General features: G+C 42.4%; 1 protein-coding gene and 1 pseudogene across 6 annotated transcripts in view; both read left to right on the plus strand.

The window, feature by feature from the left end:
• Window positions 1-2,632: 2,632 nt before the first annotated feature.
• LOC106604914 (uncharacterized) overlaps window positions 2,633-18,746 on the plus strand; it is a 60,238-nt gene continuing 44,124 nt past the window's right edge. The window contains exon 1 of one of the 6 annotated variants that reach the window (XM_014200048.3): window positions 2,633-3,095. The gene's annotated coding sequence lies outside the window, so the exon portion shown is untranslated. The remainder of the gene's footprint in view (window positions 3,096-18,746) is intronic. The other 5 variants (XM_014200040.3, XM_014200050.3, XM_014200047.3 and 2 more) reach the window with 5 other exon arrangements.
• Window positions 4,057-5,959, plus strand: LOC106604915 (lysophosphatidic acid phosphatase type 6-like; annotated as a pseudogene).

Genomic DNA, 18,746 nt, shown 5'->3' on the forward strand with positions numbered 1-18,746 from the left:
ATTGTTTCTAGAACAGGTGGAAATACATTTAAAAAAAAGTTCCGTTTCACCGGGGTCAGGAAACGTATGACTTCGTTCCCAGAACTTCCAAGGAACCAAATGTGCTAGCTGGGCTAACACTCCACCTCCCTCCTATCCCCTCCTTCCCTTTCTCTTCCTCTTCCTCTGTTTTTCACTTCTCCGTTAGCTCAGATCACGGATCAGATTCTAAACATGATCGGTAATTAAACAGTAATTACACAGCTACAGCAGTAACATCAAATCAAATGTTATTGGTCGCGTACCCATATTTTGCAGATGTTATCGCAGGTGCAGCGAAATGCTTATGTTTTTAGCTCCGACAGTGCAGTAATACCTAACAATACAAAACAATGCACATAAATCCCCCCCAAAAAAGAAAGGAATTATGACATTTCAGAACGAGCAATGTCAGAGTCCGGAGTATAAATATATATGTATGTGATGGTGTGTAGAGACATTATGGACAGTATATAAATTGAAAAGGTGTATACAGCAGTAGTAGCCTATTTGTTAGAGCGGGGCAGCAGCGTAGCCTAGTGGTTAGAGCGGGGAGGCAGCGTAGCCTAGTGGTTAGAGCGGGGAGGCAGCGTAGCCTAGTTGTTAGAGCGGGGCGGCAGCGTAGCCTAGTGGTTAGAGCGGGGAGGCAGCGTAGCCTAGTGGTTAGAGCGGGGAGGCAGCGTAGCCTAGTGGTTAGAGCGGGGAGGCAGCGTAGCCTAGTGGTTAGAGTGGGGCGGCAGCGTAGCCTAGTGGTTAGAGCGTTGGACTAGTAACCGAAAGGTCGGAAGATTGAATCCCCGAGCTGACAAGGTACAAATCTGTCGTTCTGCCACTGAACAAGGCAGTTAACCCACTGTTCCTAGGCCGTCATTGAAAATAAGAATTTGTTCTTAACTGACTTGCCTAGTTAAATAAAGGTAAAATAAAAAAAGTTAAATAGGGTGTCTCAGTGACTTTGTGGTTAGAGTGTCTGCCCTGAGATTGGAAAGTTGGGAGTTTGAACCCTCAGCCTAGTCATACCCAATGTGTCTCTGCTTGGCACTCAGAATTAAGGAGATTGACTATGATCTCCCTATGTCTAGGGGGGTGTACTTGTATATCATGCTGCCTAATGCTATAGGACCAGTAGATAGGCTCCTGAGCCTTTCTGACTTGCACAAACCAAGGCCACTTAGTTTAATACCCCACTACTCCGGAACTGTCTGTTTCCACTCAGACTAGACCCATTCTGACATCTATTACCTACTTTAATACCCCCACTACTCCTGAGCTGTCTGTTTCCACTCAGACTAGACCCATTCTTGTGTCTATTACTCCGTCAGTTGTTGTTGTAGTTGTATTGCCTGCATGTTTCCCTTTCATTGTTGGGGCCCCACCCCGAATGAAAGCGTGCCCATTGGTTGTTATTACAGAGACATCAGAATGAACCTTTTCATGATTGGTTTGATCCAAATAAGCAACATTAGTCCAAAATCAAAGGCTGGATGTAATCTTAAGGATCAACTGGTCCTCCGTGTTTCCTCTTCATCAGTTTAGTCAGGATTGTTGGTTTTAGACCAGAGTGGAGACTTCTCCAACAGTTCACGCTAAGAGTTAATAGAGAGAGGGACGGAGAGAAGAGGAGGAGAGGGAGAGAAAGAAAAGCAGAGAGATAGAGAGACAGATGGAGTGAATGATGGCAGGAGAGAAAGAACGAGAGGGAGGGAGAGAAAGAGAAAAAGAGAAAGAAGAGAGGGAGAGATCGCATATCTCTGGAAAATAACATTTCAGGGACAGTCAGGAAAACAATAAAGGAACAGTCCGAGCTTTGAGAGGATATCCCAAGCCCAGACAGCTTTAAACCCATTCTGATTCAAACCCCCTTCTGATTCTTATCTGGGATATGGGGCCATTAAACTCAAGCCTTCCTTTTTATATCACACTTTCTATTTCCTTTCCTTTTTTAAAATGTACCAATATGTCTCTGTAAAACTCTGAATCACTTTTCAGCCTAATGCAAAACACAGCCATAACCCAGAAGTCAACTCAATGTGTGCTAGTCTGTTTGTCATAAGGCTCTTACCACAAGCTCTGTTGGCAATAAACTTAATGAGCTCTTTCTGTAAGATATACATATCTTTAATTATATCCCCGATCTAAAATACCAAAGTACAAACATTTGTCTATTTTAATTGCTGTACAAACCAGAAAATGTTGTAACAAAATGTTGAATGTATTATACCAGTACTAATAATTATTTTCTCTTTCCTTTTGTTTGTTTGTTTGTTTGTTTGTTTGTTTGTTTGTTTGTGTATTGCAGGAGCTCCAGTAAGTACCATCCAGGATGGATCTCACACACACACACACACACACACACACACACACACACACACACACACACACACACACACACACACACACACACACACACACACACACACACACACACACACACACACACACAGTGCCAGTAGATGGACCGCACAGAGGAGTGTGTGTGTGTGTGTGTGTGTGTGTGTGTGTGTGTGTGTGTGTGTGTGTGTGTGTGTGTGTGTGTGTGTGTGTGTGTGTCTGTGTGTGTTTTGAGTATTCCGTGGAGATCGTTAGAGAGCAGGCCAGGGTAGTGACTGGTAAATGTTCCGGGTGTAGAAGACTGCTGCTGCCGCTTCCCATCCCGGGTCCTGTTCCTTGGAAGAGAGAGCTGGGATATCACACAGCTGCCACTGACTCACTGGGTCTGCGTCCCAAATAGCACTCGATTCCCTACATAGGTCATTACTTTTGACCACAGCCCTGATAGGGTGCCTTTTAGGATGCAGGCTGGTGTGCTGTCTCTCTGAGAGGGCAGATATAAGAGGGATAGAATCTTGTTTATATAGTCAGGAGTTTATATGAGATCGTTACAGGGGATCGCTGTGCGCTATCGTTCATTGAACCACACTCGTATCTTGTCTCCAGACGGTGTGTTTGCATGTGTTACAGTAAGGTCTTTTGATGGTGAATGTTGTTTTCTGGGTCGTCTGTTCTAACAATTGTTATGGTGTGTGCTTTACTCTCTCTAACCTCACCAGGGCAAGACTGGGAGAGATGGATACCCGGTAAATTTTATTGACTTTTTAGATTCTCTTAGCCTATTTTGGGCTACTATCCCCTCCATCAAAAGTTTTTCTGTTCTCTCTTTTTTGGGTGATCCTTTTTTTCTCCCCACCCCTATCCTCTCCTTATTCTTTGCCTTTTTACTTACTTCTAACATCAATGAGTGTGTTCTCAACAATGATTCATATAATTCCTGCTCTGTGCGTCAACTGAAAATGTCTGTAGACACACACACAGCCCAGTGTGATTAGCGTGGGCTAATTGGTTTATCACCCCAGGTCTGTTCCCAGCCCCACGTCTTGTAATGATGACATCATGGCTGCTGCCTGCTAACAGCAGACAGATCAGAGCCATAGCAGCAGTGATGCATTAGAAGACTTTTCAGTGTGACGCTCAAATGACTCACTGGTTCAGCTTAATAGGCTGTTTCATCAAGTGTCATCGGCCAGTCTTTGAGGGTCTGGAGTTAAACAGTTAATCTACTTCCAAACAATCCCTTGTAACCTCAGACCAATAAGTATATTCGATTTCTGTTCAAATGATAACCTAGTGCGGTCTAGTGCGGAGTTGTCACTCTCGCATCTCCATGTTAAACTGTGATCTGGTGGCCTCTAGTGGTCGTATGGGAAACTCCAACTCTCTGTTCCACTCTGTATGGGCATGATTCCCTGTCTCTCTGGTCTCTGCGGTCTGCTTGGTGATGGTTAGTGTTTTAGCCATAATGAGAATCAACATAGATTACCTCTGCGTACGAATTAGTTTGTGAGTCTGTCTGTCTGTGTGTCTTTATGCTAATATGGTTCCTTTTTGCCCCCCCACCCCTCCCCTACCCCTCCCCCTTAGTGTCAGGGGAACATGCCTCGTCCCATCTAGGGTGATTTTTTTGAGTTGGTTGATGATCTCAAGAGCTCCAGGGCTGGCTGTCCTTATAGTATACTATTTTTGTTAGACAGCAGAGTAATCATGAGGATGAGGAACGTCTGGACCAAAAGTAGGTGTTCCGGGCTCGGTGTCTATGGCGTTCGGATCCCTTCTCTGGTCTCAGAAGAAGACGGAAACAACTCAGACAGGTTCGGCCCTCTCATACCACCTTCTCCTTGCAAGCTGAAACTGGTTCAAGTCCTGTTCCGCCACATGAGCCCGAACTCTGCTGAAGTCTATATCGGATGTCATAGAGGCCCAGTGGGTGCCTAACCTCCTGGAACCCCCCAGAACACACACAGATCAACTACATGGTTACAGACTTGGAAGGAGGTCCACGGCCCTCCTCACCGGTATAGGACAGCTACCGGGCCAACATACTGACCAGGGGTATGTACCCAGGTCAGCTGACCACGGTGGGCATGCAGCAGCTGTATGAGCTGGGAGAGAAGCTGAGGAAGAGGTCCATCTATGTGCGTTCCACTAACATTGTGAGGGCAATAGAGTTTTTGCCAAGTGTCTGGTGGCTGTGGAGATGATCTGTCACATCTACAAACCCAGAAAGAGGGAGAACCTGCAGCTGTGTGTGGGTCCCCTCTTCCACATCCTGTTGGGCAACATAAAAGACAAACTACAGGGCACAACCTCAGAGCTCAACAGGAAGCTGTTCCTCTGCCCACGACACCCCTCAGATCCGCTGTCTCATGGCTCTGCGGGTTTTTGACATGCAATGGCCATCGAACGCTGCTGACATCACCCTGGAGCTGCATCAACACAGGCACACCAAAGAGGCCTTCGTCAAAGTGTCCTACAGGCAAGGACCAGTTGATTCTGGGCTGTAGAGTAGTCTACTGCCCCCGGCAGGAATACAAGCAGGCAGGCCTTCTCTAAGTACTTACTAACCTCTGAACCCTATGTGTCGCTCTGCAACCGCACAGAGGGCGTGGCCAACCTCTGAGGCTTCCACGACACCTCCTCACCTTTGAACCCCAGCTGTGCCCCAAGCACTCACTGTTACCAGCCACCGTGTTTACATCCCACCAGATCTCTCCAGCCCTTGCCTAGCTCATATCAGGATTTCGATTAGTTTTTTTTCGAAATCAATTTGCCTGATAGAAAATAGGTCCATTTATAATCTTTACATAATTCCTGTCTAGTTTTAGACATTCGTGTGACCTGGTGTGGTGTTGTTAACCAAAATAATCATTCCTCCCTCATTTCTTTTTTTATTATTGGTCTCGCGGGCCGAGTATGCTCACCCCTAGGCTAAATGCACAAAGGTAGCTTCACTGTCAAAGTGTATAACTAGCTTTGAAACCACACCCAGGGCAATGGGAACCCTGTGTGCTACCACTCCTAGTGGTTACTGGTTAAGATAGTCCCGTGTGGCTCAGTTGGTAGCGCATGGTGCTTGCAACACCAGGGTTGTGGGTTTGATTCTCATGGGGGACCAGTATGAAAATGCATGTGCTCACTACTGTAAGTCGCTCTGGATTAGAGCGTCTGCTAAATGACTGAAATGTTACGCATGGTAACAGTGATTATTGGGAAAGTTCTGTTATTGTTGGGAAGTCCAGCCTGTATGGGGTTCCCAGATTCCCAGGGCTGCCTGGCTGCTCTCTGCTCTGCCTGGCACCGGGAAGCCTTCCTGACGGGAAATGCCTGCTACTAATTAGACACAGGTGGGGGCAAAAATGTGTGTGTGTGCACATGAGAGAGAGAGTGTGTGTCTCTTTGTATGCTTTTGTGTCTGCCCATTTTTGCACAAGCATGTGTGCGTTGGGGTACGTGGGGTTTTATTTGTTTGGGTGTATACGTACATGTCAGTGTCTGTACGTTATTACGCTTAGTGAATATTACAGTACACCAACGAACTCCAATCATAACATCATTCATTATGAGTGTCTGTTCTTCCAATTGGTTCACCCTTCTAACCCCAACCTGACCACCCTTTCCCCTTTCCCCTTACCCTGCTTTACAGTAACGTATTCATGGTTCACTTCAGATCTAGAAACTCGACAGTCCAATACAGTTAGGTCTCTGTGACACTCCTGTGAGACCTCTGGTAGAGTGTGAGTTTCAGTAGAATGCACAGTAGATGAATCATGTAGTTCATTAGCTCAGACAGCAGGCTGGTCCATGGTCTGATGATCATGCTTCCCATACTGTTACTGGAGGTCTAGCTAGAGTCCACATGAGACATGAACTGGCTTCTCTCTGTCTCTCTTGGTCTCTCTCTCTCTCTCTCTGTTTCAGTCTGTCTCGCTCTGTCTCGCTGTCCCTGTCTCTCTCTCGCTCTCTCAATGTATCTGTATTTGTCTCTGTCTCTCTGTCTCTGTTTCTCTCTGTCTCTCTCTCTCTCAGTCTCTCTCTCTTTGGCAACCTGCTCTCTAACTGCCCTCAAGGGGGGGGGGGTGTGTGTGTGTGTGTGTGTGTGTGTGTGTGTGTGTGTGTGTGTGTGTGTGTGTGTGTGTGTGTGTGTGTGTGTGTGTGTGTGTGTGTGTGTGTGTGTGTGTGTGTGTGTGTGTGTGTACTCGAATGCCTGCATGTTTGTCTGTGTAAACTCTGTCCAAACTCCATCTGTCCATAACCTCCATAACATTTTCTCATAAACACAAATGGCAATTTCTGAACAGGACCAGGATGTATTGTGCCTAGGGTTGCAGAGGGAGGGTATATATATATGGAAACTTTTGAAGTTTACCAGCAAACTGGGGTGGCAGGTTCGTTGGGCCAATACCCGAAAAGTTGCTAGATCGAATACCCGAGCTGACAAGGTAAAAATCTGTTGTTCTGCCCCTGAACAAGCCAGTTAACACACTGTTCCCTGGTAGGCCATCATTGTAAATAAGAATCTGTTCTTAACTGACTTGCCTAGTTAAATGAAGGTAAAATAAACTACCAGAATTTTGGTTGGTTTCAAGTTTGACATCTAGTGGCCTTTTTGAGTACTTCAGATTATCACAGGTGTCTGTAATTATCTCTGGCCTGTGTGGCCTTATCACGTTTAAATGAGATGAGCAATACAATATTTTAAAATAAACAATTTAATGACAAAGCTGTAAAACATTATCCTAAATATAAACAATCAACTTAGTGAATACCATTTGTGTTTAATATGAGGGTTTCAGCATGAAATCTCCTTTATATATTTTATCACTTTTGTTTAATTTATCAATATGTCTTTGTTGTAAATGTTTTGGTGCCAAACTGATGTCAGTTTAGAAAAAGTCAATAGTTGGAAGAGTTGCAGAGTTAATTTAAAATAATACCGTTATTCAGTATATATTATTTTCATTAGGCTATTTTCTCTTGAACCATATGGTCTATTCCCTAGAAACTCACGTACAAAATGAATGCTATATACGAAGATTACGCTAACTTTGGTAAATTACCGGTAGCTTTGCAACCCTAGTTGTGCCAGCTAAATGTTATTTTCCCATGAAATAGTACCATCTCTTTATCCTATACCTTGCTCTCTCTCTCGCTCTTTCTCGCTGGTTTTACATCTGCTTGGCTTAGCTGAACAAGAGCCTGACACCCTCAGCACACAGGGGGACACCTTCCTGGTGGTGACAGCATTCCCTTCGGGAGGACTAGCAAAGAGAATAGAAGCAGGAGTACGGGAAAACCGCTGGTTGACTTGAAAGGCATACAAGACGAACTGGCACAGAGAGACAGGAAACACAGGGATATATATACACCAGGGAAATAAGTGACACCTGGAGGGGGTGGAGACAATCACAAGACAGGTGAAATAGGTCAGGGTGTGACATGTGGGGTTGATGATATCCCAAATGAAATGATAAAATATACAGACCACAAATTCCAATTGGCTATACTTAAACTCTTTAACATCATCCTCAGCTCTGGCATATTCCCCAATATTTGGAACCAAGGACTGATCACTCCAATCCACAAAAGTGGAGACAGATTTTACCCCAATAACTGCTGTGGGATATGCGTCAACAGCAACATTTGGAAAATCCTCTACATTATCATTAACAGCAGACTCATACATTTCCTCAGTGAAAAAAGTGTACTGAGCAAATGTCAAATTGGCATTTTACCAATTTACCGTACGACAGACCACGTATTCACCCTGCACACTCTAATTGACTGACAAACAAACAAACAAACACAAACAAAGACAACGTCTTCAGGGACAAACTTGTGGAGAAGTACAGATCAGGGTTGAGTTATAAAAAAATATCAGAAACTTTGAACATCCCACGGAGCACCATTAAATCCATTATTAAAAAATGGAAAGAATATGGCACCACAAAAAACCTGCCAAGAGAGGGCCGCCCACCAAAACTTACAAACCAGGCAAGGAGGGCATTAATCAGAGAGGCAACAAAGAAACCAAAGATAACCCTTAAGGAGTTGCAAAGCTCCACAGTGGAGATTGGAGTATCTGTCCATAGGACTGTTTTAAGCCGTACACTCCACAGAGCTGGGCTTTACTGAAGAGTGGCCAGAAAAAAAGCCATTGCTTAAAGAAAAAAATAAGCAAACACACTTGGTGTTCGCCAAAAAACATGTGGGAGACTTCCCAAGCATATGGAAGAAGGTACTCCGGTCAGATGAGACTAAAATTGAGCTTTTTGGCCATCAAGGAAAACGCTATGTCTGGCGCAAACCCAACACCTCTCAATACCCCGAGAACACCATCCCCACAGTGAAGCATGGTGGTGGCAGCATCATGCCGTGGGGGGTGTTTTTCATCAGCAGGGACTGGGAAACTGGTCAGAATTGAAGGAATGGCTGATGGCGCTAAATACAGGGAAATTCTTGAGGGAAACCTGTTTCAGTCTTCCAGAGATTTGAGACTGGGACGGAGGTTCACCTTCCAGCAGGACAATGACACTAAGCATACTGCTAAAGCAACACTTGAGTGGTTTAAGGGGAAACATTTAAATGTCTTGGAATGGCCTAGTCAAAGCCCAGACCTCAATCCAATTGAGAATCTGTGGAATGACTTAAAGATTGCTGTACACCAGCGGAACCCATCCAACTTGAAGGAGCTGGAGCAGTTTTGCCTTGAAGAATGGGCAGAAGTCCCAGTGGCTAGATGTGCCAGGCTTATAGAGACATACCCCATACTTGCAACTGTAATTACTGCAAAAGGTGGCTCTACAAAGTATTGACTTTGGGGTGGTGAATAGTTATGCACGCTCAAGTTTTCTGTTTTTTTTGTCTTATTTCTTGTTTGTTTCACAATAAAAAATATTTTGCATCTTCAAAGTGGTAGGCATGTTTTGTAAATCAAATGATACAAACCCCCAAAAATCTATTTTAATTCCAGGTTGTAAGGCAAAATAGGAAAGATGCCAAGGGGGGTGAATACTTTTGCAAGCCACTGTATATAGACATATGACGTTTTAAATGTCTTTATTATTTTGGAACTTTTGTGAGTGTAATGTTTACAGTTCATTTTATATTGTTAATTTCACTTTTGTTTATTATCTATTTTACTTGCTTTGGCAATGTAAACATCTGTTACCCACGCCAATAAAGCCCCTTAAATTTAAAATTGAATTGAGAGAGACTGAAGAGGGAAAGAGAAACAGAGAGAAGGAAGAGAGAGAGAGAAGAGGGAGAGAGAGAGACACATGGCTATCATGCGTTCAGCTCAATAATTCATTTGGGTGCGGGGTTGGCTAGAAGAATTAGCAGTATGATAAACAGAGTTAATAACAAGTCTGTATGTGCAATCCCTGACATAAGTCAGCGTGTGTGTGTGTGTGTGTGTGTGTGTGTGTGTGTGTGTGTGTGTGTGTGTGTGTGTGTGTGTGTGTGTGTGTGTGTGTGTGTGTGTGTGTGTGTGTGCATGAGTGCATGCCAATTTCTTATGTATTATAGCCCCTGTCACTTCTTTCTGTCATAAATCATAGCCTGTGAGTTAGAGTTTCAACACAGTCACTCCACTGTCAAACAATCAAAACCTGCAAGTCTGAGAACAACATGGACGAGTAAACACAGACACACACACATGGTCTCTCCCGCTCACACACAAACACACACGTGCATACACTTAGACACACACAAACACACATACACATACACACACTCTCTTACTGACAAACACACATGCATGCACTTACACACACACACACACACACACACACACACACACACACACACACACACACACACACACACACACACACACACACACACACACACACACACGCTCTCTTTCACTGCAATACACACACATGCATACACTTACATGCCCACACACTCATGCACAGACACACACTCATTCATATCCCCAGACAACATTATTTATTCGTGTGTCACTTCTCAGACTGATGGACAAGTTTTGTCATACAGCTCATACACTCAAGCAATCTTATTGTTCTTCTTCTGAGGCCACTGCACAGATCAAAAGGATCAGTCTTTCAGCATGTCAGTGATTTTCTCTCCTAAGTGCAGCTCTGGTATGCTTTATAGTGTTCTTCAGTTCGGGATATGCCAGCTATCGAAGAAATGCTCCATTCGAATTTTGGAAATAAGAGAATGATTGTCATGTATCACTAAATCCGCCTGCGTATCCCTAGCATATATAGTTCAATAAAAGGTTTCCCCTGAGGCAAAGAGAGAGAGAGAAAGACAGACAGGGAAGAGGGGAGACATAGAGGGTGGATGGCTGGATTTGTGCATTAGATCCAGATGTGACTGGTCCTCTTTCCCTTTTTTGGATCCCTCTCTCCTTCTCTCTGATCCCTTTCTTTAGGTCTCCAATCTCTCCCTTTCAATCCCTCTCCCTCTCACTTGACCTCACCTTGCATTGTGATGGACATGCCTTGTCTCCTCCTGTGACAAGTATACATGAGGGAGAGAAAGAGAGAGAGGGAAAGAGGGAGAAAGAGAGAGAGAAAAAAACACCTCTCACACCTCATTAGTGCATAGTCTCCCTCCCCTGTCTCTCTGGTGTCCCAATATCAATTAAGCTCAATCACGCTAATTATGAATGTGTTACCATGTGTTGTCTGTCTGCTCCATGTAGACATGTAGCTTTCCTTCATGTTTACACCCAGGCCTCAGCTCTCACAGCTCTGAACCCTAACAGGATAATTAGGCCTTGCAACAACAGGGAGCGTATTAAACACATATTTCATACCTCTTCTATACTATGCTGAAGCCAGGAGGGGTGTTGCTCCACACACACACACCCCCACACACACACACACACACACATACACACACACACACACACACACACACACACACACACACACACACACACACACACACACACACACACACACACACACACACACACACACACTCACCCAAACCCCCTGCAGCCAAAGTCATTTTCCAGAAATGTGTTTAAAAGCCGTCTAATTGGGAGGAATGCTTATGTAGGCAGAGTCACAGCTCCCAGAATCCTCCCTGATTAGTATCTGCTGTGGGACAAGGGGCAAGATGGCCAAGGACACTATGGATACAAACAGACAAAAACCCACAGACAAAAATACATTATTCCATATTCCCTTCTCCCCATTTGAGGTTTAAGTGGTAATTTGAGGCCTATTTTTTTGCTCTCCCTCTCTCTCCTCTCTTTGTCTCTCTCTCCCTTCTGTCGCTCTCTCTCTCTCTCTCTCTCTCTTTCTCTCTCTCTCTCTCTCTGCTCTCTCTCTCTCTCTCTCTATCTCTCTCTCTCTCTCTCTCTCTCTCTCTCTCTCAGTCTCTGTTGCTCATTCCCTCTGTGGTATGAGATTAAGAGATCTTGGCAGTGTTGTGCTGCCTTTTTGTTCGGTCTTATTTTTATTTGCATTCCAGCTTTTTATTTTTCCGCCTCGCCGTCTGTTGTGTTGGTTTTACCTCGTGAGATGGGGGTAGAAATGGTCCACCAGTGTTCCAAAAGTGGTCCAACCTCATACAGTGAAAACTACTGTACACACACACACACACACACACACATACACCCACGGGCTCTGCCCCACATTATCCTGACATTACAGTCCTTCACTGGGCCATAATGCTCCTCTGATAGATATATGTCTGAACTTAGTGATGTCCCCATTCAGGATGGAAGGGGACCTTTATAAACGTAGCATCCTCTTATCAATCACATAGACTTTTTAAACTTTTTGTTAAAATTGATATTATCCGCTGTTTCGTAGTTGTTCTAATATTCCAGTTTGGATGTCAGTAGCACAAGTTCAGAAGGTTAAAATACTGTGTAACTGTCAACAAAGATTACAGGTTTAATTGTTTGAAGTAGACATTCACAGACACAGACACACACACACACACACACAGACGTAGACATACTCACATACGATCACACAGAGATGTAGAATACACAGACGTAGACAGACTCACATACGACCACACAGAGATGTAGAATACACAGACGTAGACAGACTCACATATGACCACACAGAGATGTAGAATACACAGACGTAGACAGACTCACATACGATCACACAGAGATGTAGAATACACAGACGTAGACAGACTCACATACGATCACACAGAGATGTAGAATACACAGACGTAGACAGACTCACATACGACCACACAGAGATGTAGAATACACAGACGTAGACAGACTCACATACGACCACACAGAGATGTAGAATACACAGACGTAGACAGACTCACATACGATCACACAGAGATGTAGAATACACAGATGTAGACAGACTCACATACGGTCACACAGAGAACAAGCACACACACACACATGTCTTGTTCACAGGCTGTTGTGTGACTTGTTGGGGATCGTAAATCAGTCTTCCTTTGGTCTGATTCAGTCTTCCTGCCAACGGTGACCTCACTGTGCGCACCTCATCTACTCATTCTGACGAGTCTCAGGGGGGCCAGGGCTGCTTAAACGTTCCCAGACGTAGCACCCACACACACATACGCACACAAATAGACAGACAGACGCATACACACACACACGCACACACAGGGAGGTGTGTTTCACAGGGTGATGAAGCCACTGTCTGCCGTGAGGGTTTGTAGAACATTCAGCCCTGCATTACTACTACTACTACTACACACACACACATCACACACACACACACACACACACACACACACACACACACACACACACACACACACACACACACACACACACTCGCTTATACTTCTGACACACAGCTCCAGTCCTAGTGGGATGTAGGTTCTGCTATGTTTTGCTTCTAAGGCTTGCATGCTTGAAATCATTGACCTTTGAGACCATTTACCTGGTTTCATAATTATAAGCCAGTAGCTATAAGGTTCTATCTGCATTTTTTGTCAAAATTGAGTTATTGACATAGCCTTATTCTGTTCAATGATATCTACCTATAGAGGACTCTAAATACCCACATTCATGTTGTTAAGATCAAAGGAATACAATATAAAAATTGCTGCCACCATTCAATGGGGTTCAGAACTTTAAAATCAATTATCTCAGAATCATCTTCTTGCAGATAGAACCTTACAGCGCAAAGCTACACAGGGACACCCGAAGTCAATCGTAAAAGGAATCATTGTTTATTATCAGGGCACTGGAGCGGTTCCAACCAACTCAATGCACCATTGTACACATGTCGATCAGGAGCTCTCACGGGGCAGTCTCGTTAGTTCTCTTATATACTGCAGACAAGTCATATTTGCATGATTTAACTTATTCATAATTAACTCATCATTAACGTTTGCTTCATGCATGTGACCGACCAATACCTCACGAGGCTTCTTTTCTAAGCTGAGACCTTGAAACTGAGATATCTTTTGTTCTCAAAACAAGGGTCTGGGTGTATTGCCAAATTGCAGATACTGATAGTGAGGATTCACTCAGTCAGTCACATGAATAGAACACAGAAATTGGTTATTAGAAAAGCGCAAAAATAAAAATGTCCATCACAATCCATCTTCTTATCACTTGTGTAATAATTATCATTACATTTTAAAGTAAGAATTAGATTTTAGCTTCTATATCATATTTCTACTAAAGTAAGGGAAATCAACACATAAAACCAGACACTTCATATTTTCAAACCCTTCATTCTGGGTTATACAATCTAATTAGTATGGTAATACTATCATCATAATAAAGGTTATACTTCTATTAGCGGAAGTGAATTTATCAAAAATACACACACATACACAGCATGTTAAATAACAAAATTAGACAAACTAAGAAAAAAATACCCGCTGCAGCCCATTTGGCAATTTGGCATCCCCAACTTCCAAACTGGGATTCCAAACAAGTTGCAGGCGTCCACTCTGGTTGTGTGGAATTATTCTTAGCAAAAGTGGCAATGTGTTCGGTGAGATCAGTTATATTAGGAGAGTGATCTGGGACAAAAGTAAAACATTCATCGCCAATGATTGCACAAGTACCCCCTTGACCTGCCAAAAAATAGTCTGTTTTGCAAAGCCAGTTTACACAATTATTTTAGCAATGCCAATTTTCTCTACATCTCTAGAGATCTCCCAACTTTGGTCCAGGGCATATGCATATTGGGGCAAGGTTAGCCCAAGCTACAATCTAGTGGCTCTCCTCACAATTTAGGGGCATAGCTCTGTCTCTAGAAGCCTTGCCTTTCCAAATCCTAATTATAACTATTGATAAATTATCCAACCCAAATTTAGAATGACAGTCCTTAGTGTTTCACATTGGTTCTATCACTTTAATTTAAGACCCTCAACTTAGCACACACCGATACTGGCAGAATGTACATTGACGTACAGTATATTCATCTTATATTTCTTGCATGAACTTTTCTCATCACTTGTGGTAATGACAGATTGTTATCTCAATGCATTTCTGTCTAAACTCCTATACATTTCGCAGTGTGCAGACCTCCATAATCAACGTGATACCCCAATAAACAATGTTGGATAAGCCTAAATCAATTACAGGCACGGTTGACCACCCCCTCCCTCCCGACACACATCCTTCTGGCGTTTCTTCATGTTCTTCAACAGATAGTTCGTCCTTCCAATGGCACATGTTCAAAGTGGATGGCTCTTGGTTATGTCGCTCAGCCACTGTCCATTACAGTTCTTGGTCAAATGATCACTTCAATGCATCTAGATAGCATCTGTGATCACCTTCACTATAACTTTGAGAGAGGACAGACCAGAACAACAGTTTAATTTGCATATTTACCAAAGGGCCAGGGCCCCAGTGGACTGGCAATTCCCCCTTTGGACACATGACTCACATCGTGATTCATGCGTCTAAAAAACAACAACAATGCCTGTTAAATAAAAAATAAACGAATTAGAATAACAAATCAAATTAGAATTGCAACTCTTGATAACTCCATAAGGAAATAATTGTATCCCATAATGTCATGGTAAAATAGACTAGAGACAGGTGTCCCTTATTCAGGGGCAGTGCTCTCTCTCGGTCCTTCTCGTGGTCCGAATCACACATAGGACTATTGATAAATTATAAACTTCTTCTAATTATAAGTGTTTCCGTAGCCCAATTAAATCTCACCCAATGTCTCTAGTCTTTCTCATGAGAGTGATCAGGCTTCACCAGGAAGTCAGAACAGAGGTCAGAGGTCAGTCCTGTACCTCAGATATTATTTAAAGATATTTCAAACATTTAAAAAATGTTCTGTATCAGGTTTACATTTGGCACATTTCTTATTTCTTATACATTTCTTATCAGGAGAATGTACATGTGTGCAACCAAAACTCTGACAATAGAAACTTCAGAAAATATAATTTGTGTACAGCATCCTTTCTAACCTGTAAAAAATAAAAAGACCCCACACAATAAATCAGAGTATTATTCACTAACACATTCATTAACAGGTGGGTTGTGTGTGGGTGCTGACCTGTGTGTAGTAAAAATTGTAGGGTAAAAACAAACAAAATGGCCAGGCCTTACTTAATTTGAGAGCTCCCTTAACAGCTGGATATGGGTACCTTTAACTGCTGTCCCAAGGCACTTGCCATAGGAAGCCTTTCAAATGGAGAGATACAGAATTATTGATAAACATGTAAAAAAACATGTATGTATATATAGAATTATACTTTAGACACATCAGATGATACAGTGTCCCGTCAAGCTGAATAGGCACCTTCTGAAGTAAACAATCTCAGAGCCCCTCTCTTGTAATCATTGTCAGTTTGATCTGTTGCATTGAAATACAATTCTGTACAAACTGTCCTTGGGACATAAACTAGTCAAAATATGAAACCTGTTGTTTAACAAATCCACTAGGACCTTCAAAAAGTTGGTGCTGGCTTATCAGCTCAACATTCGGTACTCAAAACCTTTACTTGGATCTACTTCATTTTGAACACAGTTCCCTTAATGGAAAAGGATTATTGTTTTAGATGACATTACATTCTTGCTTAAATCACTGGTGCTACCCAAACTATAGAATTGAGTAATACATTGTCAAAAACATGTCTTATTCAATTATTCATACCTCTATCCCAAATTCCCTCATTGTGTCCTTTACTCCCACTGTGTCCCTTATAGCCAGTTTGAGTACAGTTTGTACTGGCGGCTATCTAATGTTCCACAGGAAGCTTATCTCTAACCCAAACACCAGATGGCAGCCTCTAATTTAATATCAGTCCCAATGCTTAATCCCTCTGTCTGTCATGTGACCTTGTATTGAAACATTTACTTCGTCAAATGACTGAGACATTGCATTATTAGAATGTTATCTGAAAGCCAATTTCTATTCACTTCGTTACTTTCACAAGTCTCCATATCTGTTTCCTTAAACTAGGACTCCTTTTCCAATAGGGACACCTCAATCACTACTGCTAATACACCCGGATCACTCTCAAACAATGTTCTGCTTTTCCCCATGACAAGGTTTAAAACAAAACAAACATGATAACTTTCTCCATATTAGAAGGCATTCTTTTCATTTTAGTATATCTTCAAAAAGTTACTCTATATTTTTATTACCAATCTCTGTTGAATATTCACTTTCTGCTTCAATATTTATTAAATGTGTATTATTTTAAGATTCATATGTAATGCTTTGGAGGGATCAATATGTATTAACTGGGTTGGCACTGTCTATCAGTCCCCTGTAGATGGCATGCTCTGTCCATAATAAGTCTGGCACCTGAGACAGCACAGACAGTTTCCATTTTGCCTACTCACAAATTGGTTTAGAACGTCATCATTTGGGATATCAACAAAAACTCCATCGGGAGTAAAATAAATTGTAATAATAAATAATAATTATTATTATTTTCCGTTGTTACTTCATCTTTATCCCTAGTAACCCATTATACATTTGTGTTACATCACAAATTTCTCCTCTACACCAGTGTTCTATTCATACAGTGGTTTAAATATTCACTCGTGTTCTATTTAACAGCATATTCGGGAAAAATACACTCTTCTTTCAAATCTCCATACAGAATCGCTATAAATCATATAAATCTTTAGTGATTCACGTCCACATCGCAGCAACGATCACAACGCAGTAGCCCGGGGGTGCATGTTGTCAAGGAAATCTCAGTGTCCGGGGGCATCAATGAACATTGTTACAGCCCTTACCCATCTCAACTGTTACCCTCTGTCGAGGAAATCTCAGTGTCCGGGGGTATCAATGAGCTTCATTGTTCACCCCTTACCCATCTCAGCTGTTACCCTCTCAAACTTTTCAATGGCTTCTCCTGTCAGTGCTCACTATGTGTAGATCGATGGGCGGTGGTGTACAGAACCCCTAGATAACGTTATACAGTGCCTTCGGTGTGTATTCAGACCCCTTGACTTTTTCCACATTTTGTTACATTACAGCCTTATTTTAAAATGGATTAAATATACTTTTTTCTCAGAAATCTACACACAATACCACATAATGCCAAAGCAAAAACAGATTTTTTTTAAATTTCTGCACTAAAAATAAAACAATATAAAAAAATAACTTCTTTACATAAGTTTCCAGACCCTTTGCTATGAGACTCCAAATTCTTACCCTTTTCACACGTACCAACAAATGGATGTGATCATTCTACAGTGGTCCCTGCAGCGTACACTCAAACCGGTGTGATTAGAACGCTTATTTATAACGTCCAGTTTTGATTGACTCAACAATCAGCATTTGAGCTGGCCACACTTTTTTTTCACAGAAACATTTTGCACAAACACAGTCCTTACACAGTCCAGAATGTGACCAATTTATTTTTGGATGCAATGTTCAGACATTCACAGAAGTAGCTACAGCATAACACAATCATTCAAACCGGAAAATGTAGGCTACGTTTGTCCTAGCGCTAACTGAGGTAATATTGACGTAACACAAGCGGTCATATTTGTTTATCTCTCCGCTGACAGAAACGACAATATAAATTAGTTAATAGCAATTGCTATTTATAATTAATCACATCATGGATGAGCTCACCATTGATCTAAATAATTGGGTAAAACACTTTCTAGAAATCGAAAGTAATCCGACGATGGGTAGTTTGTGCACGCCGCCATGTTTGTTTTTTTGCATCAGCCAAAGATAATAAGAGGAGACAAGATGAATTTGGTCTGTATATAGTATGCATGTTGAAGGGGGTGTGTTGTCTATGATCATTCACTTCTCTTCATTCACTTCCGGATGTTTACCTGAAAGATGAGTGAACCATTCCTTCACCTCATTATAACATCTTTGGTCTGACAGATGTTTACATGACACCCAGAATGCATTGTATAATGTCAACAAACTTGGCGCCACACATAGCTGGCAAATAGCTTAGCATTAGCTCATTATAATCAGTACAACCTTCAAAAA

This window comes from Salmo salar, chromosome 05 (assembly GCF_965601325.2).
Source record: "Salmo salar chromosome 05, fSalSal1, whole genome shotgun sequence".
In the NCBI taxonomy this organism is placed as follows: domain Eukaryota; kingdom Metazoa; phylum Chordata; class Actinopteri; order Salmoniformes; family Salmonidae; genus Salmo; species Salmo salar.